Genomic DNA, 26,586 nt, shown 5'->3' with positions numbered 1-26,586 from the left:
GAATTTTTAAAGGTATTTCATGTGGCAAAGAGATCTTAGAGGAAAATTAAACATTACAGGGTCTATTTGCTTCCCTTTATTTCTCTACCCTATCAGTTTCCATCATATCCTGACATTATAGCTAAACCAAAATAAGAGTAACGAAAACATAGCAGCCAAGAAAATGAAAACTAAAACAGTGCCAGCCTTCAGGCTGTTGCAGAAATTCACAACAGCAGCACCTGAGAAACCCGGGATAAATGACATGTACATTCTTCCTCTAAATCTGTGTCTGAGTTGAAACCAAAGTATATTTCAGTCAGCTAACAGTGCCTCATGGAAAAGAAAGTTTTTTTAACCTGCTGCTAAACCACTGAGCTTCTAAACTGAAATTGCACATTTAAAAAGTATGAGGTATTTATGGTAAGAACAAACTACGAAAATACCCATCCAAATTACACCAAATCTGGATCTATAATGAAGATTTAAAAAACAAAAAGCGAAGAGTATGTCTTACAATACGAGAGAGAAACTGCCCATTATCCGTTGCAGGTTATATTAAGTGGAATTATTTAATTCATAGATAAAATAGTCAAAACCTGGTATAATCACATATATAAGAAATATTATGCTATAGGGTATCAGTGAAGTTGAAGCAATTTATAAGAAAAATAAAAATTGTCTTTCCTTTCTAGTTATTACCTTGAGAAGCTATAAGGAAATGTGTTATTATCAGCTGGACAGTGAGAGATGGTATAAATGATCTTTTTAATAGAGCTTTGGAAATAGAATTTGATAATTCAGGGAAATGCACCTGATACGTCTTATTACAGAGTAAGCTATATTTAAGAAAAACAATGGCTCTGATGAAGATCGTAGCCAACAGAATTAATGATTTATTGGAGAGAATATAAATCTATTCTTTAGACTATAGTAAGGTGACATTCATCTGTTTCACTTGATCAGTGTGTACAGTCACACTGTGTAATTCAGGCTTTTTACGTTGGTAAAACTTACCTCACACTTTCTTTTTCTCTATAATGTTCTTATCTGTAGAATTGCAATACTATTTTTAACTTCTCTCTCATGACCTGGAAACATTCTATTTTCTAAAGCATTCCATAACTAAAAAGGGTAAGACAGTGTACAGATACTCACTTTTCCTAAATAAAAAAAGATGCTCATTCCTATGATATGCTACTTTGGTGTCAGATAAAATACACTGGTGGGTTTTAGAATAGTAGAGACATCTGTCGAAATCTTCCCTCTTCTAAGGGAAGTCATATAACCTCTCCGAACTGGGTCCTCTAAATGTACAGTGGGAGCAATTTGCTGGTTAAAAGAAGTGTGAGAATTAAATGAAATTACCTCTGTGCAGCACCTGCAACAGAGCTTTCCACACAGCAGTCATTTCAAACCTATTATCCCTGCCCCCACCCCTTGACCGCTGTGTCATTAGTGCTTGCAGATGAGCATGTTGAGCAAAAGATAACACACAGGCTTGTGAAACTTTGTTGCTGTTCGGAATTCCTCAAAAAGAAAACCTATATATATCTTTGAAATCCATATTGCATATTTTGAAGAAGTGCAGATCCTCAAGCAAAATCTTTACATCTTTGCCGGTAGGTCAACAGAAAACATAACATATTGTGGATAAGCCACAAGTGTCAACACCAAATAAAACTTGTCTGTATCAAGTCTATGACTCCTATGACAATGCTATTGTGATTAGAAATTATTTCCAGATGTGGCAAAATAAATGTGAATGTCCAGATCTGCACAATGTGTCTCTCTCCCAGTATACTTTTAATGGAGTTTACACCTGCTGAGATCTACAGATCACTGGTAAAGTATCTCACCTTTTGAGTTCCAGTGAAACACCAATTTTTCTTGAGAGATGGCAGCATTTCCTTACACTGTCCAAATTCTATCTTTGGTTGTATACTGGGAACCAAAACACAAATATCCTCAGCAACTTATCATCAGTGTTTGATAATCAACAGTTATTCCTTCGGGTTTGAGGTTTGAAGAGCTGTGCATTAGAAGTTTCAAAAAAAAAAAAAAAACCAAAAACATTCGAACCTCTCTTCAGAAGTCACTGCTGATGGTTCTACACAAGGGAAGTTTCCTTGTTTATCCTACCATTTTCACATTCCAGGAACTCAAAACATACTCTCAAAAAGAGTGAATGAAATGCTAAATTTTATGTTGTGCCTTTTTTTAAACCATGATAGTAATAATAAAAGAGTGAATGACACTAGCTAGCTCTAAAATCTCTGTTAAAAGTCAAGTAACTGCCATTAGCCTCAACCACGAATCTCAGTATTAATTACTTTTACCTATCTGACAGGTAGATGTATCCTTCATTCTTGATGACACGCTAAGGACTTAGAGATTTTGCCCCTTAGCATGTTGAAAATTAGTGTGGGCTTTCTGAAGGGAGCATTTTCACACCATCTGGATGAGTCAGAGGGTCACGTCGCATCACAGTTATCGATACAAGTTCTAGAATCCACATGGTGAAAATACAATGTAGAGAGACATTTGGTAATAGGCTTGTGGGAAAATGAGAGAGGGTTTGCTTCAAGTATTTTCTTCTCCACTAAAAATATTTCTAGGGTGTAACTCTTGGGTGAAATAAAAATATATTATCTCAGAGTCCTTTTCAGGAATTATAGATAAAGGACTAAAGGTCTCAGGGAAGTCTGGAGACTATGCTCTTCATTAGCAGATGTTATCTTATAAATTCTGGTTTTCCCTCTCAGGAATAAGTAAGGGTAAGTAATAATATTCTAGGTAGAAAAGATATCTAAAGCGTAATATTGAGGGAAGGGAGAAGTGAAGAGGAAGAGCATATAAACAAAAGGAAGAACCATGAAAAATGAGGGACAAATGAAGGAGAATTTGGGGGGCTGGTCAAGTAGTCAACATTTTTAGAAAAAGCGTTATGGATGGGAAATGTATGAGTTTCCTATTGCCTCTATAACCAATTACCTCAAATTTAGCGGCTTAAAATAGCAGTTTTATTCTCTTATAGTTTGGGAGGTCAGAAGTCCAAATTGAGTCTTCTTAGAGCTAAAACTAAGATTTTGGCAGGCTTGGTTCTTTCTGGAGAAGTCAGGAGGTAGAATCAACTCTCTTCATCTCCCGGCTTCTTGAAGCTACTAACACTCCTTGACTTGTGGCCACATCACACCAATTTCTACTTGTGCTGTCATAGTGCCTTCTTCTGTCTCTTACCTCCTTGTCTCTCTTATATAAAATGTCTTCTGATTATACGTAGGGCCCACCTGGATGATTGACCATCCTGTCCTATCCAAAGATCCTTAAGTTAATCATATCTGGAGTCCTTTCTTCCATGAAACATAATATATTCACAGATTCCAGGAATTAGAATGTAGACATCTTTCGGAGGTCATTATCCAGCCTACCATGGGAGGTAATAAAAATTATGATAATATCTATCATTACTACATGTTATTCATTGCACTAGGTGCTTTACATCCATTATATAGCCATAACTCTCTCTCTCTGCCTTGCTGCAAGATGGGAATAAATTAAAGACAATATTTAAAATATTTAAAACCTTGTACATTAGGACACTAAGCAATCAGACTGGATTCCAGACATAGTCCTGGAGCCTTCACTGCTTTGCAACTGAGAGAGTTCCACATGGTCCCAGGAGAGCATTCTGGAATGCCATAATGTACAAATGTGAGCCAATTGCTTAAATTATCAATATGGGTAGTAGCTTACTGAGCACCTACTAGAGGCAGGACCTCTGCAAGGTATTTTACATGCATTATCATAATAAATCCTTACTGCAACCTTCTTGAAGAGTGACTGTTATCTCTGTTTTACAGATGAATTAAATAAGGCTCAGAGAAGTTAAATGACTTTCGTGTTCACAGTGAGGTCAGACTCACTATGATAATTTAAGAGCCAGACTCTGTGTGACTATGACTTCCCTTTTCCTTCCATGGGGTTATACTAAGCCTTATTCAAAAATCTAATACAGTAACAGAATCTAGAGGAATTTTAGGATTATCCAAACAATATGATGGTCTGTATAATGACTGAGGTATTAGATTTGTGAAAATAAGGTAGTGAGCCCTTCTTCAATGACAAGAGTCACTGTGGCGCACCTGTGCTCCTCAACGGAGAGGGACTGACATTCTTTCAAATGACTCACACAGTTGTTGAGAGGGGCCCAGAAAGGCTCATTCGCATAAGTGCATTGCCAAAGGAATCTAGGTGGCATCATGTGGGCCTCCCAAGCCTAAGGCTTGGCACAAGAAAGCCTTTGGCTGCCTAATATCCCTACCATTGGCTTGTCAACCAGCAATGCATATCATTCCCAGCATATTCAATCTAATTTTTAAAGTTATGCAACAGTAAAATTAATTATACTCTTCTTAGTTTGCTTAGACCTGCAGAATTTAATAGCCACCAACTATATAAGACATTGACTAATGAGTTTTGCAATAAAGTCTGGCTGGAAATACCACAGTCATCAACCCTCAGCATTACTTGAAAGTATCATATTCATTTTTTGTTTGATATGCAACAAATGAATTCATTTATGTGAATCTGACAGATTTTTTTTGCTGGTTTTCTGAAAGAATAATCATTTAAAGAAACCATGAAGTCAATTGCAAATTTATAAGACAAATGTAGATCCAAATATTTCAAATAACGGGCTACCACTAGATCCAGGTGCAAATGCCCTACTATTCACGCACATACCCTTGTATAGACACTCAGCACATGGCAAATTAACACACCAACCAGCACCTTCAAGTTAGTACAAGGAGAAAGTTTTGTTTATTTTCAGTAACATCTGGTCCCCTGACATATGGCAACTCCTATATTTGAAAAAAAGGGTATGAGCTCATCAGCAGAACACATCGCAGTAACTCAAACAGGGTGGCTGATGAGATAGGGAAAGATAAAATTTGGTAAATTTACATAGGTCATTAACCTAATAATTTATGCAATTTTCTCTGCAAATTCCCGTGAATATATACAAAAAGGGATATATATGCATACCTTCAAAATCCTGTTAAAAGAACATTAGGGAATTAAAACAACTCTTGGAATCTTGTGGTGGGGAGGGAAGCGGTGCAGGGAAAAAAAGTGAATGAATCCTGAGTTTCCTTTATGAGATAACACTGAAGTTGTTGCCTCACCAAAATAAAAGCCCGGACAAGAGCTGTTGCTGCCTAATTATCCTCATGTCCTCACAGGTCTGGGTGCCTAAACTGTGGAAATGAATTCAATCCAGTTAATGAAGCCTGACTTGGACACTTCAAGGTCTCCTGGTTTTACTAAAAACAAACAGTGCTTTGTTTTTAAATGTTTTAGAATTTCATTCATTCTGTGAAGCTGGGGAAAGGGAGGGAGAGAGAGGGAGGACATAAAACACACACAAATCCAAATTGCTTACTATTTCTAAATATTTTAACTTATGACAAACATCAGTGTCATCTCTGGCTGCAAGGATGGGAATTCACTGTGAGATGTTATCAAAGACCGAAGAATCCCTTGCACTCCAATTACCTGTACACTACATTAATTCAGATAGGATGTTACTTATAGTTTTCCATTATAGCACAAAGCCAAAGCCACAATATAGTCATGTTAGTGCTACTTTGTTGGTAGAAACGAGATAAGCTATTATAAAATCCTGAAGCTTAGGCAATCACAGTATATTATAAGCATTAAAAGTTAAAATGTTTAGCATCTATAAATTCATTTTAATAGATGTATAAAGTACAGAAGTAAAAAGCTTAGGTGAACATTTTTCCAAACCATTCTCAAAAGATTTCAACGAAGCCATAAAGGATGAGCATTGTTATTTTCATTTTCATTTTATAGGTCTTAGATCTTTACATAAAGTTTTAAGTTTCATAAATTATCCCTTATTTTAGTTTAAAATTGGAGATTCATTTATTAATTTATAGTTGGCTCTCACTAACACTTTCATCTTCTGGTTTGAGCTCATTTGTTTATTTATTCATTGATTTACTCATTCATCGATCCTATTAATATTTAAGAGTACTACTTTGCGCTGATGGCTAGGCTACATCTCAGAAATTCAAGAGTGAACAAGAAGAATGCTCTCTGCCCTTATGAAGTTTCTAGTGAAGGAGAGAAGCCAGATTTCGAATAATTCTGAAAGCAGTTAATTGATTAAATACAATGAATATTATAAAGAAGACATACAGCACATTCTAAAATCATATAACTCCTAGCCTTTTTATGTACATTATATTTTAGCTGAAGAAATCAAAGCTAGTACTGAAATATGAACACAAGTAGCAAGCTTTTATCCTGACACTTTATTTTTAAGGTGATTTCTCAGGCAACACTAAAAGATCTATTTTCTTTTTTAATTTAATTTATTTTATTTTACTTTGTTTTATTTCCAGTAAGCAAACAGAATACCACAAGATCTAAAGACAACTACTTTTAGTGTTATGCATATTATCAAACTGATACAAAATGAAATTTAGTACCAAAATCTAAATAATCAAAATAAATATAAATGATATATTTATGTCACCATCATTTTGAGGATCTTTTAAAATTTGTAAAAATGTTTTATTTATTTCTGAGAGAGAGAGAGAGAGAGCATGAGCAGGGCAGGGTCAGAGAGAGAGGGAGACACAGAATTTAAAACAGGCCTCAGGCTTTGAACTATCTGTGAACACAGAGCCTGACATGGGACTCAAACCCATGAACTGTGATATTATGACCTGAGCTGAAGTCGGACACTTAACTGACTGAGCCACCCAGGAGCTCCCGTTTTGAGGACTTAGGAAGAATTAGCGGGTTCTACATTTTTCTTGCAAGTCATATCCATTTTTTAAAAAGCCCATATACCACAAATGTCTTAGAATGCTTGTCTAAGATGTTTCTGGTTTTTAGTTTAATATAATTGTAATCCTGTGTCTTTAGTTTAATCCACACCAAAATATTTGTGTATAACTTCTGATTTTTAAGATGCTTTTTGAGGCTTATCAAAAACGTACAAATGTCCTTTTTTCAGCAGTGAAATTATAGCCTGAGGAACTGTACCACTGGATTGAAGCTTCTTTCCTCCTCTTTTAGGTGATGACAAAGAAAACCAGCTGCAGCACAGTGGCTGTTCAGACAGCCGAACTTAATATTCCTGAATATACTACCTGTTGTAGAAAATAAACCCTGATTATATGGTAAATGCTATATTTTATCTTTCATTTAGAAATCAATTTTAAATGCCAAAGCCACTCTATTCCCCAAACAGGCAACACTTCCTTTTTCAAAACACCTAAGTATCTTTACTTATTTTGTTTGTTTGTTTCTTGTTGTTGTTTGTTTCAAGTTTCTATTTAAATTTGAGTTGGTTAACATATACTGTAATAATGGTTTCAGAAGTAGAATTGAGTGATTCATCACTTACATGCAACACTCAGTGCTCATCACAAGTGCCCTAACAGCCATCATCCATTTAGCTCACCACCACCACCCTCCCCCGCCTCCGCCCGGCCAATTCCCCTCTAGCAACCCTCAGTTTCCTCTGTCTTTACTTCTTGAGGTGAATTCTTTAAATTTCTCTAACTACAACACCGGATTCATTTATCTATATCTTCATCAGGCAGAAGTTTCATATTTCATTAGGATCTGAGCATAATTTGCTCTTGAGTTTTTTCAATATAAAGACTTATAGCTCACAGGCACACACACAAATCAATACCTCTTCTTTGGTACAAGTGTACTGTTGTATAGAAAGACCAGAGTGCTAAAGGACACAGCTGATGCCTGCTTTTCTACTAGTGAAGTGGGATTTTGTGATCACCTGTCTCTATCCTCTCACCCATTTCTTCTGTTAATAAAAGGTAAATGCTAATGAGCCTGCTGGGTGGATGGAGATTCTACCTTTTGACACAGAATGACAATATCCTAATTAAAGTTGTGTATGGCTACAGTCATGTCATTTATTTTACTATAATTTAGATCAAATGAATTAATCAACTTTCTTTTTGATTATATCCAACTATTACTCAGAGCCTCACATTTTGTGGATATTTTATCCATCTTCTTAATCATTTAAGTTGACACTTGGGGTATGATGTAATACTCTAAGAACAAAATGACCAATTATATATTACTGGTATAGGTGATATTAGATGTGTGCTCTTTAAAAACTAAAGTCACCTTAAAATATAATGACCTACTTCTCCAAAATGCCTGAGTCAGTCCCTAACTAATATGTCAGATAATAAACACTAGCATTAACTCTCTCAGTACCCTAAATGTGTACTCTTGTTTCATTTACTTCAAGACTTACGAGGTAAAATCAACTGACAAATGGATCAAGAAGATGTGGTTTATCTATACGATGGAATATTACATGGCAATGAGAAAGAATGAAATCTGTCCATGTGTAGCAACATGGATGGACCTTGAGGGTGTTATGGTGAGTGAAATAAGTCAGGAGGAGAAGGACAGATACCGTATGTTTGTACATATAGGTGGATTAGGAAGAACTTAACGGAGGACCATGGGGGAAAAGAAGGAAAAATAGTTGGGGAAAGGGAGGAGGCAAACCAGGAGAGACTCTTTAATGCTAAGAACAAACTGAGGGCTGATGGGGGTGGAGGAGAGGCAAAGGGGGGTGATGGGCAGGGAGGAAGGCACTTGTTGGGATGAGCACTGGGTGTTATATGGAAACCAATTTGACAATAAACTATAAAAAAATAAAATAAAATTCCTGTGTTTGTAAAAAAAAAAAGAAAAAAAGACTTATGAGGTAACACTTAAAGCAATAAGAGTTTTTTTTTTTTTTTTTTTTTTTTTTTNGATTCCTACTTACAATTAGGTGAACCTGGAGTTCTTTCATAACTGTGAAATTTCAGAAAGAAAAATCCCTTCTCACTACAAAGTAGACTACTTTAATTATTTCAGTTGATTAAAGTAAAGCTCATGAAAGTCTCACTGACTCAGATTATTAACCTCAGTTTTATAATTCAACTATCACTGCTAGCTCTTTTAAAAACACCAGTCATTAAGTCATAAACTGCTCTGAATTTTTATTTTGAGAAGTAATTGCTCTACAAATAAAACTCTAGGATTATGAGATATACATATGGTCTCTGTACCCCCCAGGTTAAAAAGTGAAAATCGTGGTTGATGGTCTTGTGTTTGGCTTATTTTTTCATAGAATGTTGTACCTATCATCACCTTTCTATATAGTACTCAGGGTACTTTTGTCTAGAGCTTCCCTTTCTTTAGGGTAAAAATATGGATCACTCCTTATCACATGTCAGTCACCCTCTGAAAACCAGCCATACATAGAGGAAAGCATAGCTAACTCTTTCAGGCAAAGAGAGATCCTTTTGTGCCCTGCCAGAGCAAGGTTACAAAACTATTATGCGGAATACAATTTTAATGACAACATTTAAAATAACTGAATCCTCAACCAAAGGATGTTCATTAAGACCTATAGCCTTTTGGGGTGCCTGGTGGCTCAGTCAGTTAAGCTTCTGACTTTGGCTCAGGTCGTGATTTCACAGTTGTAGGTTCCAGTCTGGCATCTGGCTCTGTGCTGACAGCTCAGAGCATGGAATCTGTTTCAGATTTTATGTCTCTCTCTCTCTCTGCCTCCCCCACCCAACTCTGTCTCTCTCTCTTTCAAAGATAAATAAACATAAAAAATAAAAGACCTATAGCCTTTTAAGTTTAGTCTCTCCTAAGTAAGTATATTTTGCTCTATACCAGATGCTATTCTCTTGCCTGGATATTTCTACCTGCAGGAAACACACAAAACAAAACAAATTAAAAACAAATACTCTGGGGAAAAGGAATAAAATTCAACACCTAACACGTTCATAGGAAATCTCAAAGTTTAACTCTGTCCAGAATCCTATAATATTCACAGACAGCAAGAAGCAACTCAACAAATATAAAGAAATAATTACATGTGTGAAGTCATTATCAAGGAGTAAGGAGAAAAAAATCGTTCAATCGTTTAGGAAGTCACAAAGATCAATGGTATCAACAAACACAGCCATATATTCCAAACTGCATATTACCTAGCTTTCCCAGAAGACTGACAGCTCCTGAAGGGAAGGAACCAGACCATACACCTTGTGATTTAGCAGGATTATTTTACACTGTATTATAGATTGCAAATATTTGTTACATTTAATTTAATAGCTGAAAAAAAAGATGTAGCATGAAATCACAAAATAAGAGAACTTTGTTAGTTCTGTTAACACAAAGATACTTCCCTCCACTGCTTCATATAAGCCCCAAACTTTCCGAAACAATGACAAATTTGCATAGGAGTCTGCACAGAGGAGGAACGAGGGGAAGTCTGTGTGGCTAATGTCTCTAAGGTATGCACACATCTCTGTAGTTCATTTCCTCACACGTTCCTTCAAACCAAAAATAAATAAATTATAAGAACTGGTTTAGAACAACCCAGCCTATTCCTCTTTCCATTAACATTAAATAGGTAAGTTGCACATATAATATTGCATATATATTACACGTGATGTATTATATATAATACAATGCACATATATTGCACATATAAAGAAATAGCTAGATACCATGACTTATTCTAACCAGGTTCATATATTTTTCTCATTTCACCCACACAATAACTCAAAGCGGTAGACCCAATTATTCAGTAAGACGTAAGAAAATTAGAAGGGCTAGGTGACTTCCCCAAGGTGAAGTAACTGGGAGAGCCAGAATTCAAAGCCAGGCCATCTGACCACAGAGCCTGTGCTGTGAACCTCTGCTAGGCTCCGTCTGCATCGAACACCACAGGGTGGAGGGACCATGGAGAGACGATGATAAAAGAAAAAAGGAAAATCACTTACAACCGGAAAAAGAAAAAGAAAAAGAAAAAGCTTAATAATGAAACCAAGGTGCAGGGTGAGTAAGGAAGGAGAGGTGAGGAAGGGAAGGGAAGGGAAGAAAAGTGAAAAAAGACAATACACAGATACTAACAGAAGAGGGAAGCACCACAAACTCCTATGTCCTCCTCACTGTATGCTTTTCCTGATGAATCCGTAGGGTGATGAGACACCCTTCAGTGACCGCACATTGCCTTTCCCCTCATCTCATCATGAAACCTGGGTAACCATCATGTCAGAAAACGCATATAATTTATGTATGAATCATATTCCCACATCTCCTGAACACTGCCTGATTCCTTCACTGAACGTAAGATATTGAGCCCCCCTTGAATGAAGCCTTCACAGCATTTTCTATCTCAGTTCACAATACAAAAGACCATTGGCCTGAATTAAACACCTTTTCCAAATGAGGCTTATAGGCAATACTGAGAATTAAATGCATTAACCCTTCTACTAGAAGCTTATACTGAAAATCCAATCCGATTTTCTGTCATATATGAATGACAGAGAAAGAGAAGGAGTAGCAGTAGTGGTACTTTCCTAGAAAAAGCATGGCCAACAGCAGTGATCAGTGTGCATGCTAAATGAATTTCCCCTGCAAGAGAGCAGCATGTCTGGGGTAGTGGATGGTGCTGCAAGCGAGCTCTGCATAAGCACAGATTCTTCTTGTTCTATGATTCCACAGATTGATAATATGAAAACACAATGATATATTCCAAAAGAGAAGATAAGACGCTTAAGTTCTGCTCTCTGCTTTCAATTTTGGTCAATTGACCTTATCTTTCCAGGCCTGCATTTTCATATCTTTAAAATAAAGTGTCCTGAGAAGGACATGTAAACTTTTTGTTTACAACCACATTTGGTGATCACCATTTTGCACATATAAGCCAGCATACATGCTCAGGTGCATACATACCCACACATGCATGCACACAAATTTCTAGCTTGATATTATTAAGACTTTCTAGAACTCACACCTATTTTATTCAAGATCAGCATTTATCTAACTTAAAGATTTCTTTGGATAGCACATTTAACAACTCACTAAAAAACCTATTCCAGGGCCTCCTAACACCAACTGCAAGGAATTTTCTCACATACGTAAACAATTGTTTTAGAGTTGAATTTTAGCTACATATTAAGGTGAATAAAAAAGTAGTTTCTTTAATGACTTAGATAGGTAACTGAATGTCAGCTCTACATTCCATGAAACCAAAGTCTTTGCACAGAGGAAATTGGAAACTAAGGGACATTTGGATGATGAAAGTAAACGGTATAAAGATGTCATGCAAAAGGGAAATAAAGACCAGTAAGCAAGCCAGTCAATATCAAGTAACAAAACACAAGCGTTAAGATATGCTTCTCCTCACATACAGTCAAATGGGTCATCTGCAGTGAGGCATCTGAAGGCTTATGTGCCTTAGAGGCCTAACGTACGCTGGTGGCATTTAGTCATGAAAAAAATTTTTCAAAGAGTGATACGAAGCCAACAGAAATAAGCAACACAAATTCATTCAAAATGAAACTGAGGCTACATATCCTGATATACCAGGAGGGTAGTTTCTTGCTCCTTCCACTGAGCATGTTTTCAGGACTCTTCTCCTGCCACTCATCTGTTAAAATTTAGAGTTCCTAGGATTTCTGCACGTCTCACTCTCATGAAATAATCTCAAGCACTCTTAACGGGTTTAACAGCAACTTCTATCTGAGGACTTCTAAATATGTACGTCCAGCTACAACTTGCACAACCTGCATGTCTCACAGGAACCTCCAANCCTTAAGATTCCTACTTACAATTAGGTGAACCTGGAGTTCTTTCATAACTGTGAAATTTCATAAAGAAAAATCCCTTCTCACTACAAAGTAGACTACTTTAATTATTTCAGTTGATTAAAGTAAAGCTCATGAAAGTCTCACTGACTCAGATTATTAACCTCAGTTTTATAATTCAACTATCACTGCTAGCTCTTTTAAAAACACCAGTCATTAAGTCATAAACTGCTCTGAATTTTTATTTTGAGAAGTAATTGCTCTACAAATAAAACTCTAGGATTATGAGATATACATATGGTCTCTGTACCCCCCAGGTTAAAAAGTGAAAATCGTGGTTGATGGTCTTGTGTTTGGCTTATTTTTTCATAGAATGTTGTACCTATCATCACCTTTCTATATAGTACTCAGGGTACTTTTGTCTAGAGCTTCCCTTTCTTTAGGGTAAAAATATGGATCACTCCTTATCACATGTCAGTCACCCTCTGAAAACCAGCCATACATAGAGGAAAGCATAGCTAACTCTTTCAGGCAAAGAGAGATCCTTTTGTGCCCTGCCAGAGCAAGGTTACAAAACTATTATGCGGAATACAATTTTAATGACAACATTTAAAATAACTGAATCCTCAACCAAAGGATGTTCATTAAGACCTATAGCCTTTTGGGGTGCCTGGTGGCTCAGTCAGTTAAGCTTCTGACTTTGGCTCAGGTCGTGATTTCACAGTTGTAGGTTCCAGTCTGGCATCTGGCTCTGTGCTGACAGCTCAGAGCATGGAATCTGTTTCAGATTTTATGTCTCTCTCTCTCTCTGCCTCCCCCACCCAACTCTGTCTCTCTCTCTTTCAAAGATAAATAAACATAAAAAATAAAAGACCTATAGCCTTTTAAGTTTAGTCTCTCCTAAGTAAGTATATTTTGCTCTATACCAGATGCTATTCTCTTGCCTGGATATTTCTACCTGCAGGAAACACACAAAACAAAACAAATTAAAAACAAATACTCTGGGGAAAAGGAATAAAATTCAACACCTAACACGTTCATAGGAAATCTCAAAGTTTAACTCTGTCCAGAATCCTATAATATTCACAGACAGCAAGAAGCAACTCAACAAATATAAAGAAATAATTACATGTGTGAAGTCATTATCAAGGAGTAAGGAGAAAAAAATCGTTCAATCGTTTAGGAAGTCACAAAGATCAATGGTATCAACAAACACAGCCATATATTCCAAACTGCATATTACCTAGCTTTCCCAGAAGACTGACAGCTCCTGAAGGGAAGGAACCAGACCATACACCTTGTGATTTAGCAGGATTATTTTACACTGTATTATAGATTGCAAATATTTGTTACATTTAATTTAATAGCTGAAAAAAAAGATGTAGCATGAAATCACAAAATAAGAGAACTTTGTTAGTTCTGTTAACACAAAGATACTTCCCTCCACTGCTTCATATAAGCCCCAAACTTTCCGAAACAATGACAAATTTGCATAGGAGTCTGCACAGAGGAGGAACGAGGGGAAGTCTGTGTGGCTAATGTCTCTAAGGTATGCACACATCTCTGTAGTTCATTTCCTCACACGTTCCTTCAAACCAAAAATAAATAAATTATAAGAACTGGTTTAGAACAACCCAGCCTATTCCTCTTTCCATTAACATTAAATAGGTAAGTTGCACATATAATATTGCATATATATTACACGTGATGTATTATATATAATACAATGCACATATATTGCACATATAAAGAAATAGCTAGATACCATGACTTATTCTAACCAGGTTCATATATTTTTCTCATTTCACCCACACAATAACTCAAAGCGGTAGACCCAATTATTCAGTAAGACGTAAGAAAATTAGAAGGGCTAGGTGACTTCCCCAAGGTGAAGTAACTGGGAGAGCCAGAATTCAAAGCCAGGCCATCTGACCACAGAGCCTGTGCTGTGAACCTCTGCTAGGCTCCATCTGCATCGAACACCACAGGGTGGAGGGACCATGGAGAGACGATGATAAAAGAAAAAAGGAAAATCACTTACAACCGGAAAAAGAAAAAGAAAAAGAAAAAGCTTAATAATGAAACCAAGGTGCAGGGTGAGTAAGGAAGGAGAGGTGAGGAAGGGAAGGGAAGGGAAGAAAAGTGAAAAAAGACAATACACAGATACTAACAGAAGAGGGAAGCACCACAAACTCCTATGTCCTCCTCACTGTATGCTTTTCCTGATGAATCCGTAGGGTGATGAGACACCCTTCAGTGACCGCACATTGCCTTTCCCCTCATCTCATCATGAAACCTGGGTAACCATCATGTCAGAAAACGCATATAATTTATGTATGAATCATATTCCCACATCTCCTGAACACTGCCTGATTCCTTCACTGAACGTAAGATATTGAGCCCCCCTTGAATGAAGCCTTCACAGCATTTTCTATCTCAGTTCACAATACAAAAGACCATTGGCCTGAATTAAACACCTTTTCCAAATGAGGCTTATAGGCAATACTGAGAATTAAATGCATTAACCCTTCTACTAGAAGCTTATACTGAAAATTCAATCCGATTTTCTGTCATATATGAATGACAGAGAAAGAGAAGGAGTAGCAGTAGTGGTACTTTCCTAGAAAAAGCATGGCCAACAGCAGTGATCAGTGTGCATGCTAAATGAATTTCCCCTGCAAGAGAGCAGCATGTCTGGGGTAGTGGATGGTGCTGCAAGCGAGCTCTGCATAAGCACAGATTCTTCTTGTTCTATGATTCCACAGATTGATAATATGAAAACACAATGATATATTCCAAAAGAGAAGATAAGACGCTTAAGTTCTGCTCTCTGCTTTCAATTTTGGTCAATTGACCTTATCTTTCCAGGCCTGCATTTTCATATCTTTAAAATAAAGTGTCCTGAGAAGGACATGTAAACTTTTTGTTTACAACCACATTTGGTGATCACCATTTTGCACATATAAGCCAGCATACATGCTCAGGTGCATACATACCCACACATGCATGCACACAAATTTCTAGCTTGATATTATTAAGACTTTCTAGAACTCACACCTATTTTATTCAAGATCAGCACTTATCTAACTTAAAGATTTCTTTGGATAGCACATTTAACAACTCACTAAAAAACCTATTCCAGGGCCTCCTAACACCAACTGCAAGGAATTTTCTCACATACGTAAACAATTGTTTTAGAGTTGAATTTTAGCTACATATTAAGGTGAATAAAAAAGTAGTTTCTTTAATGACTTAGATAGGTAACTGAATGTCAGCTCTACATTCCATGAAACCAAAGTCTTTGCACAGAGGAAATTGGAAACTAAGGGACATTTGGATGATGAAAGTAAACGGTATAAAGATGTCATGCAAAAGGGAAATAAAGACCAGTAAGCAAGCCAGTCAATATCAAGTAACAAAACACAAGCGTTAAGATATGCTTCTCCTCACATACAGTCAAATGGGTCATCTGCAGTGAGGCATCTGAAGGCTTATGTGCCTTAGAGGCCTAACGTACGCTGGTGGCATTTAGTCATGAAAAAAATTTTTCAAAGAGTGATACGAAGCCAACAGAAATAAGCAACACAAATTCATTCAAAATGAAACTGAGGCTACATATCCTGATATACCAGGAGGGTAGTTTCTTGCTCCTTCCACTGAGCATGTTTTCAGGACTCTTCTCCTGCCACTCATCTGTTAAAATTTAGAGTTCCTAGGATTTCTGCACGTCTCACTCTCATGAAATAATCTCAAGCACTCTTAACGGGTTTAACAGCAACTTCTATCTGAGGACTTCTAAATATGTACGTCCAGCTACAACTTGCACAACCTGCATGTCTCACAGGAACCTCCAAGCTAACATATTCAAATTTAATTCACTATCCTCACCCTCTGACTAGATTGCTCTCCCCTGTTTGCCTTAAGATTTTATTCTTAAGTAATCTCTACACCCAGCGTGGGGCTCGAATTCACAACCCTAGGACCAAGAGTAGCATGCTCCGCTGAATAAACCAGCCAGGCATCTCTTATTCTCCTATTTTCTTATCCTCTCTGACACTACAATCATCCAGCCAGTTAATGAAGCTAGAAATATGGACATCCTTCCTGAGACTCTCACTCTCAGCATCCAAACAGGCAGTAAGTCATGCTGATTTTTGCTTTCTAATTTTTTAGATCTAATTTATCTTGCCCCCATTCTTACTACTGGTAGACAGGTATATGTCTTATCCTTGGGTATTAAAGTAACATTTTAGTTGATCTTTGCCTCTTAAATTTATTCTTTGTGCAGCTGACAAAGTGATCCTTGAAAAACACATATTAAAAGGAAAAAAATAGGAGATTATAACACTTTGGATTAAAAACTTCCTTAACAGAGGAGATTAGGAAAATAGAGTATCCAAATCCGTGAACATGAAGCAGTATGGTCTACTATCTTCCCACTGTGGTATAACAATAAGATTATGAAAAGTGTTTATAAGCAAGCTTTTCCCAATGCATTGTTTTTCTTTGCTCCATTTCTCTTTCCATACTCATCCCATTAAACTATTTTATAACCTTGCTCTTATTCTCTGAACTCCCTCATCTATATCATCACCATCTTGATTTTCAAGCCTAAATGCTCCAAATTGGGTCAGCCATCACTTCCATGCAGCTCCTCCTACTTCTTTGGGCATCAAAAGCAAAAACTCACAACTGAGTTATAGCTCTCCCGTGTAGTACTCACTGTGTTTCAGGCTTTGTGCCAAGAACCTTACCTACACCATTTTTAATCTTCACAACAACTTTTAAGGGAGCTTTTGGTACAACCATTTCAGCATAATTGCTTCAATCTCAGTCTCTTTTTTTAAGGAAAACTACTTTTCTAAAAAAATTGATGTATACTTTCCTTAAATAATTTAACTATAAGGAAAAAAATAAGGATCAAAGTAAAACAAACAATTGTACAATTTCATCACCAGAAAGAAAGTATAAATATTAGGTAAACATGATTCCAGACATCTTTCTAAGAATGTATTATGATAGATGGTTTGGTGGACAGAGAGAAAGATAAATGAGAGAAATATTTTTCTAAAAATGAGAATTCTATACTACTGTTATTTTTACTTAATATTATTAAATTTAATTGCAATTGGTGTCAACAGAAGAAAATAACTTGAAGATAGAATTGTTAAACTTTATATAACTACAGGACTTTATGTTGAAGGGGTGCCTGAGTGGCTTTGTCAGTTAAGCATCTGACTCTTGATTTTGGTTCAAGTCATGATCTGATAGTTCCTGAGTTACAGCCCCATGTCAGGCTCTGCACTGATAGCGGAAAACCCGCTTGGAATTCTCCCCCTCTTCCTCCTCCTCCTCCCCCTCTTCCTCCTCCTCTCTCTCTCTCTCTCCCTCTCCCTCCCTCCCTCTCAAAATCAATAAATCTACTCATAAAAAGGCATTATGTTGGAGAGACAAGACAACTGACTCTCCTGTTTTGGAAAAAAAAAAAAAAAAAAAGAGCATCTTAGTGTTTTCACATTCTCTCCTTCTATCCTCCTCTCTCTTCTCCTAATCATTATTCTTTCAGGTATAGTCTCTCTGCAATCACAGTTCCTATTGTTGTTTGTAATTCATCCTATAGACAAATTTATTACAGAGCAATTACTCTGGAACATTCCTTATAAGATTTATCATTGTCTGTAAATTGTACATGTATGTGTGTGATTGTATGATTCGTGCGTTTCCTTTTTTTCTCCCCAAGTACTTAAGTTCCATTAAGGCAGGGACCCTACTTCTTTTTACTCACCACTATCACATCACACCTCACACAGTGCCTGACACAGTAAAAATAGTCAATAAATATTTGTTGTACAAGAAGCAAATGTGTTAAAGGCCCCATCGAATGAACACATAGTACAATAATAATGGGGACTCAAAAGAGAGCGAAATACCCAAGAAAAACTTTATAGAAGATGCTATCTTTGAGGAGCATTGGATTTTGCTATATGATAGTGTCACAGATTAATTTGTGTTGTCATTTTAGGGGTGGAATCGAGTAGGAACCAGCAGGAGACTAGCGCCATGAGATATGTACCTGACATAATTTTACACACTATGCACGTTTGACACACAGAAAACGGTCTTGAAAGATAATACCTTTAGATAATACCATTATAGTTAAAGTTAACTATAATTATCTGAGGGTAAAGTGATATCAAATAATTTTTTTCTTTATTTCTGTAAAGTCTCTCTTTTCAATAATAAGCACATTTCTTTCACACAGATGAAAATTAATAAAGTTATTTTTAATTTTGGAAACATAAATATCCATAAGAATTAACATCTATGAGGGGCTCACTCTGTGCCAAATATTCCCTAAATATTTTAACAATATTGACACATTTCATATTTGAAACAAAACTGTGAAGTAAGACTTACTGTTGTGTTCATTTGATGAATGAGGACTATTCAAACAAAGAGAAGTTAACTACTTGGCTCAAGGTCACACAGCTATTAAGGAGAGGAGCTAGCATTTGAACCCAAGCTCTTCTAGCTCTAACATTTATGCCACTACCCATAACTACTTCTCACAGCAGAGCAAAATTTTGATAATCTGAGCTCTCTTTGTACTGTCTCGATTAGAAGAAATCCAGGCAGCATTACTGACAGGCACAGACAACCTCCACTGTGCTATCTCCTCATCTGACATTTTTCCACTTTAAAATAGGAAGATCTTTGAGCTTCTTCATATAACTCTCTCGACCAACAACAGGCCACATGAACAGCTAGGAATGTGCCATTCAAAATCTGGTAAGATGCAGTCTCCTGAACAAGTGCACATGAAATGAAATCCCTCCCATATTATTTCTCCATCCTCCTTTCTTAGATTAAATCAAGGGGTAATTCATCATCTTTCCTCGAAGGGTCATTTCCAATGGCTTCAATTATATTGGCATTTCTTATCCCAATATAAATGTCATGCCTCATCAGGGCCCCATAATGAAATGTAATGTGGTCTATTTGCCTGAATTTTCAAGGCATTTGGTGACTGCTATTCTCTATACCTAATGCATCATTATGCACTGGCTTGACTAAAAAAAGAGCAGAATTGCGGGTAATTCTTACCCTCTAGGCAAAGTACATTCCTTAATGTAGGGTGGAAAACCAAACACACTAGTGAATCAATCCTAATAAACCTTGAACACACACTTGCATTGTGAATCCGGGGCCTCTTAGGTTTCCTTTCTTGCTCAACTCAAAGGGATTCAGAAAAGCAGGTTTTTAGTAAAAACTTATTTCTCCAAAGAAGTTCTTTATTCTACTATTAAGAAATTGGATAAGTCAAATAGAATCTATGTTTAATCATGACTCCTTAATAGTGAGGCTACTGTAAATACATGTGTGTATGACCTATTCTTTGTTCATGTATGAAATTTATGTCCTATAGGTGCATTCTATCTTATACCTTATGGTGGTTAAATGCATGTAAGTAGTTTATATGACCCTAAAATTTTTACCAATACTTTAAAAAATGTTGCATGTCCCTGTACACAGTTTATTCTTGCACAGTAGTTCTACAGTTGGTGGAAGTGTTTTTAGCCATCTCCTGATAGCGTAGTAGTTTTTACAACAAACTCAGTTCAGTGAAACAATGTACACAGTTGACCTAGAAAACAGAAGTGAAATTTCAATTCATGGTCTAGAATCATTTAATTCAGCTAATCCTATCATTATCAGCTCTTTGTCTCATTCCATATCATGTGATTCCTTCCTAAAGCAAGAAATCACCTCAGGAAAATGACCAATAAAATCTAAGATGAAACAACACGTTTTCTCATTTATGCTTTTATTAGGTGAGTCATCTCTTTTGTAATCACTACTCCGGCTTGGTCTATGCTATTTAAGTTTTTTCTTTTAACTAATCTCATTTACTTCCATCTATGCTGATCTACATTGTTTTCTCCTGAGACACAATGAAAAGAAAATTGTTGTGCTTTTATCTACTCATGTGTTCTTTCTATAATACAGCAGGGAGCTCAGTACTCAATACAGCATTTTACTGTCACATGATTACATCGTCATCCATCACCATCTATAATTTTTCCAGAGAAACCACTCCGCTCTCCCGTAATTTCTGATGCTTCTGCAATGATCACAGACAATAAAATAACAAAATAAAAGAGGAAAAGGCAATTTCAAAAACAAGAGCAATAAGTGGATAGCATTCTCTGTTCTCTTTTGACACAAATAAATTCAGTCCCCTGACATCTGATGTATTCACTCATATATGCCCACACTTCATTTATTCATGTTCCCCAAATGCTGGGAAAAATGCTGAGTTGTCTTACAAGCCCTAATGCTTGCCTCCTCCCTAAGGTATGGCATGTCTTCTTTTAAGTGAATCTGGTGCTCGTTTCCGCAGCACATAGAATAAAATTGGAACGATACAGAAAAGATTGGCCTGGCCCCTGCGCAATGATGACATGCATATTTGTTGAGTGTTTCAGGTTTAAAAAAAAAAAAAAAAGTGAATCTATGTGGTAGACAAAGACAGGAGGAAAGGAGATTGGAGGGGCCCAGGCCCAGGCCTCTTCACCCGGCTTTGCAAATATAAACTTGGGCTGAAAGAGACACGGAGGAAAGCTCAATCTATTTTCTTGAACATCAGAAAAGAAAGCACCCTAGAGTTGTCCTTTGATATTCTTTTTAATGCTTATTTATTTTAGAGAGAGAGAGAGAGAGATAAAGTGAGTGAGCGTGGGCACAAATATGGGAGGGGCAGAGAGAGGGAGAGACACAGAATCTGAAGCAGGCTCTAGGCTCTGAGCTGTCAGTGTGGAGCCTGACGCAGGGCTAGAACCCACAAAATGTGAAATCATGAGTTGAGCCAAAGTTGGATACCTAGTCTACTGAGCCACCCAGGCGCCCCTAGAGTTTTCCTTTAATATCCTTATAAATTGTTCTAGGTCTCAAAATAGTAAATGAATTGTTATTAAAAACCTAATAGCGCTTAAGAAGCTAATATTAGGATATCACTGTGTCTTGAAAGACTCTAAATACCAAAAATTTTAATAATTTCAACACCTCAATGATTATTTACTTTACTAGCATGGTTTTTCCAACCTCTTTTTTCTAAAAATACTATAGTTTCTTTTAGTAAATAAAAGATCATTTTGATTACTTGAAAGTACCCCTTAGATTCCTACTGCTTCTACTCTGTCTTCTCTGAAGCATCATATAAAAATGTCAGTAATCCATGTTCTAGGCATAATCCTAAGTGTGTGCTACTTTATTATTTTTAATTTTCAAAAGTTCTGCAAAGTAAGTATTATTCATTTTCTTCATTTGCTGAAGAATGAAACTGAGTGTTAGAGAGGTTAAATAGCTTGCCAAGTCCTGGCAGGTAGTAAATAATGCAGCTAGTATTCAGAATCAGTTCTTACTGGCCTGATTCTGACCAAACTTGTGGTCCTGCATTCTCTAACTCCAGGGTCTATCAAAGGCTTACCTCTAATCATAGAGACCTCCACAGGTAGTAGAGAGCTATAGCAGACTTGGTTACAGGTGGGATTTGATAACGGAAATTTTCAACATTTAATGTTTCTGGGCCCAGGGAAGCTACAGTTTTACATTCATGAAGGTCAGAATGACTTAACTGAACCTTCAAAGTATGGGCTCTATTTCTGCCTCATGCACATAGCGTACATCTGCTTTGCTGGCAAATAACCTAAAAGAAACATTTCAAACTAAAGAGTAAGATTTTCCCTAAGTTTTGGTCCCCTACCTCTGAAACCTGCCACGATGCACATACTAAAAGCGGAAGATAAAGTTTGTAATTTTCTGGGATGTCCTTTGTCATGNTTGGTTGGCTCGGTTGGTTATGCGTCCGGCTCTTGATTTTGGCTCAGGTCATGATCTCATGGTTCGTGACAATGAGCCTTGAGTCCAATTCTCTCTCTGTCTCTCTGTACCCCCTGCCNGCCCCTGGGTGGCTCAGTCAGTTATGCCTCCAATTGGCTCAGGTCATGATCTCGTAGTTTGTGAGTTCGAGCCCTGCATTGGGCTCTGTGCTGGCAGCTCAGAGCCTGGAGCTTGCTTTGGATTTTGTGTCTCCCTCTCTTTCTAACCCTCTCCCACTCATATTCTCTCTCTCTTTCAAAAATAAATAGACATTAAAAAATTTTTAATACACACACATACACACAACCCTGTATTAAACATTTCTTGTCCAGAGCACTCTCTTTCTTGTGAAGATTGAGCATTCTGGGCAGCTGTCCTAACCAAGCTCAAGTAAAATTCTCTTCCTTTTTAAAGAAATTCTAAAAGGTTTGTTCATTTTACGTCAGCAGGATCCTGAAGAAGGTAACAGAATCTTCCAGAAGGAAGGTTAAGTATTCCATATCACAGAGAAGGCACAACTTCTGCGATACCAATTATATATACTGCTGTCTTAAATGTGCCCGAAATGGAATTTGCAATTTGGCTATTTGCTATTGCAACACTATATGCCTGAGTTGATTTGCATAGCCACTTATACCTTAAAAGGTGAGCTAGGAAGGAGATTTGTACGTTGGATTTGCAGTGAGCGTGTTGAGGTGAAAGGAGTAAGAAACAAGAGAATAGTAGGTGCTACGGACTGAATCGTGTCCCCCCCAAATTCATATGTTAAAACTCTATTCCCCAACAGTACTATATTTGGAGATAGGGGCTTTAGGAGGATATCAAGGATACTTGTGGTCATAAGGATCGGGTACCTTTATAAGATGAGGAAGAGTTAGCAGAACCCTCTCTCGCTACCATGTGAAGACAGAGTAGTAAGGCAGCTGTCTGAAAGCCAGGAAGAGATGTCACCAGGAAGTTGACTATGCTGGCACCATGACTGCAGACTTCCAGCCCCCAAAACAGTGAGAAAACAAAATCCTGTCATTTAAGCCACTCATTCTATGTGATCATGTTATGGTGGCCTGACCTAATATGGTAGGGGTTTGGGGAATGTCATGGTGTCTGTCACTTTTCTTTCAAAAAAATATTGTATATCCCTACACACAATACGTTTTCAAATGGTGGCTTGGTTTTTAGCCCAAATGAAGAGAGGGGTTGTCATCAAATGATCAAAAACTACGTTCATTAAAAACAAAACAAAACTCTGAGCACAATCAGGGTACAGGAGACAAAATACAGCAGGGAAGTTGGTTCCTCCATCATCTTAGGTGTCAGAGACCACAGCTACATCATCCAGAGGGAGGGGTCAGGCACCACTGAAGGGTGGCCCTTCCTCTGTAAGGCAGCAGGGAGCGAGACTGGGAGAAGGGATGACAAGAAACACCACTGTTTACTGTGCTTGTGAAACGTCAGAGATAAAGGAGGAGACCGGAAGAGAAAGACAAAGAGGGAGGTCAGGAGTGACTGAGGAGAGGCAGCCGTGCAAAGGCAGGGTCAGGACAAGCTGCGATTAGATCAGACAACACTGTTAATGGAACCTCATTTGGATTCATAGGTTTTGAGCGACCTAGGGACATTTTACAGGATACATTATTTGCTCTTTATAACATGTTTATGGTAACAAACTTTTTTTTGTTAATATTTTTATTTATTTCTAGGAGAGAGAGAGAGAGAGACAGCGTGAGCAGGGGAGGGTCAGAGAGAGAGGGAAATACAGACTCTGAAACAGGCTCCAGGCTCTGAGCTGGCAGGCAGCACAGAGCCCGACGCGGGGCTCGAACCCACGAACCGCGAGATCATGACCTAAGCGAAAGTCGGACGCTTAACCGACTAAGCCACCCAGGCGCTCCTATGGTAACAAACTTTTTAAACCTCTGCTTGAAATGTAGCAATAGTTTAGTGGGGTTCTTTTTTCTTTTTCTTCATTCTGTTTTTATAGAAGAAACTGTTTTATTACCCATGTCAGATACTTTTGCCCGAGATTTTCAGGAAAAGCTCTATCATGCTACAAAAAAAAAGCACAAATTCTTAGTTTAACTTCCATAAATGTTTAGTTTAGTCAGACATTTCTCTACTTCTAGAAATATATATCTTAATGTAAAATGATCTTCCCAGGAATAAAAAAAATTGCCAGAAAAACATACTAACTGACATGATGCTCACAAGGCTGGTACCTCTGAGAAAAGGCCTAGAACGAATCTGACAAATTACTGTCAGGGAGCCCATTTAAGAAACACTCACTAAAAGACAGTGGAATCAAATTCCTTGACACAGTCAGAGTCAATTTTTACAGAGTGATCCATGCTTTCCAGGTTATTTCATGTACATATCTATGCCTATGTAAAATTTATTCTTCACTACTGAACATCTTAGGTAAGAAACTAGAGTAAGACAAGACAATGGTCTCAGTGGCCTTTGATCTAGCAGCAGCATCTGTAGGGCCTAGGAGGAGAGAATCCCCATTCCAGAGTGAATCCAGATATGGGAGCATGAGGAAAACTCTGTGATTTGAGAAGCAGTGTTACTCAAGCTACAAGAAGCTAAAAAATGCCCAAGGATTACTAGAAGAGAGGTTGGCTCTACCAAAAGGAAAAAAAAAAAAAAAGGAGTTGAGACTGGCGAATATGCTATCAGTCTCCTTCATCTAACTGTTCCTTCCCCACACATACACACTGGGCAACCTACCCTAAGTGCTTCCTTGCATTTGCTGGGCAGCATGCACTCCAGGGACACTGGGCAATGGACTGCTCCGGGATTCAGATTCTCGTTTACTGCAATGCTGCACTGATGGACACAGTGATGTTAGAAACCCTTCTTTAGTTAGGGCATCAGAAGCTGGAGAGCACAAATCTGCTTCTATTTGAGGTAGTAGGAAGTTAGGCTCTACTGAGTGTGCAGGCTCTTTTATTCTCCCCAAACCTTCCTCCATTAGCTTTCTGAGACAATCAAACCAACACAGGCAAAGTGAGTGAGATGGAGGTAATGTAAGTATGCAAGTAAGTGAGATGTGAGTGAGATGGAGGTGACGCAAAGTACCAACCTCCTCATCTCTCCCATATCCCCGCTGAACAATGTTCCCAAGATAATATTGAAATATAGGGTAATTGTTTGCTTGGGGCCAAGCTCAGCCACTCCCCTGCCTCATATGATTTTATTAAGGAAACATGGCTAACTGTATAAGTACACCCATTCACTGGGATGCAGGCTCCCAGGTCTTACTGGAAGAAGAGACATATGGGTCACTGATCTGCTCATCCAGCACTAAGTCACCATGCTCTCATCTTCTGCTCCCCACCCATCTTTTTCTATCACCCTTTCACCTCCTACTTATTTTTTAAAGCCTTTTAGTTTTATTTTCTTTTACTTCCTTAGTTTTAAATTTCTTTTCTTAATCTTTAATTTTTTTACATGTTTATTTCCATGGTCTTTTAATACCTTATCTGCTTTAATTTTATTTCTAACCTTTGGCCTCATTGATTTCTAGCTTTTTATTTATTGTTTTAAATCTAATAAATATCATCCTACCATGACTTTTACCTATTCATTTGTCTTTTGGTTACGATGTTAATTCTTTTTCTGTTCTTTCCTTTCTGTTCTTGCTTTCCACTTAAAAAGAAAAAAAACTCAGGGGCGCCTGGGTGGCTCAGTCGGTTAAGCATCCGACTTCGGCTCAGGTCATGATCTCACGGTTCATGGATTCCAGCCTCACGACAGGCTCTGTGCTGACAGCTCAGAGCCTGGAGCCTGCTTCGGATTCTGTGTCTCCCTCCTCTCTTTCTGACCCTCCCCGGCTCACACTGTCTCTCTGAGAAAAAAAAAAAAAAACCATTAAAAAAAAGAAAAAAAATTAGTCCCTTCTAACCTACTCCTCCCTAGCTCTTATTTCTAAGTTGGATATATTCTTCTCCTATTTTCTTCTCTTTCTTCCATAGGCTTGTCCATGGAATAGAGACTCTTCACTATGAGCTGGAAGGTTGAAGGCCTTTGTCCCAAATCTTTTCCA

The 26,586-nt window shown here is 37.5% G+C and overlaps 1 protein-coding gene and 1 non-coding gene across 2 annotated transcripts in view; one reads left to right on the top strand and one right to left on the bottom strand.

Moving 5' to 3' along the window:
- LOC144221075 (3',5'-cyclic-AMP phosphodiesterase 4D-like) overlaps nt 1-26,586 on the bottom strand; it is a 504,391-nt gene that overhangs the window by 330,301 nt on the left and 147,504 nt on the right. The gene's annotated exons all lie outside the window — the stretch shown is intronic.
- LOC144221092 (U6 spliceosomal RNA) lies at nt 21,048-21,154 on the top strand. The gene has a single exon (XR_013331959.1). It is a non-coding gene; the product is annotated as a U6 spliceosomal RNA (small nuclear RNA).

This window comes from Crocuta crocuta, unplaced genomic scaffold, assembly GCF_008692635.1.
Source record: "Crocuta crocuta isolate KB4526 unplaced genomic scaffold, BGI_CrCroc_1.0 scaffold91-1, whole genome shotgun sequence".
NCBI classification, from domain to species: Eukaryota; Metazoa; Chordata; class Mammalia; order Carnivora; family Hyaenidae; genus Crocuta; species Crocuta crocuta.
The sequence above is the reverse complement of the archived record's forward strand: the minus strand, read 5'-3'. Positions and strand labels throughout refer to the sequence as shown.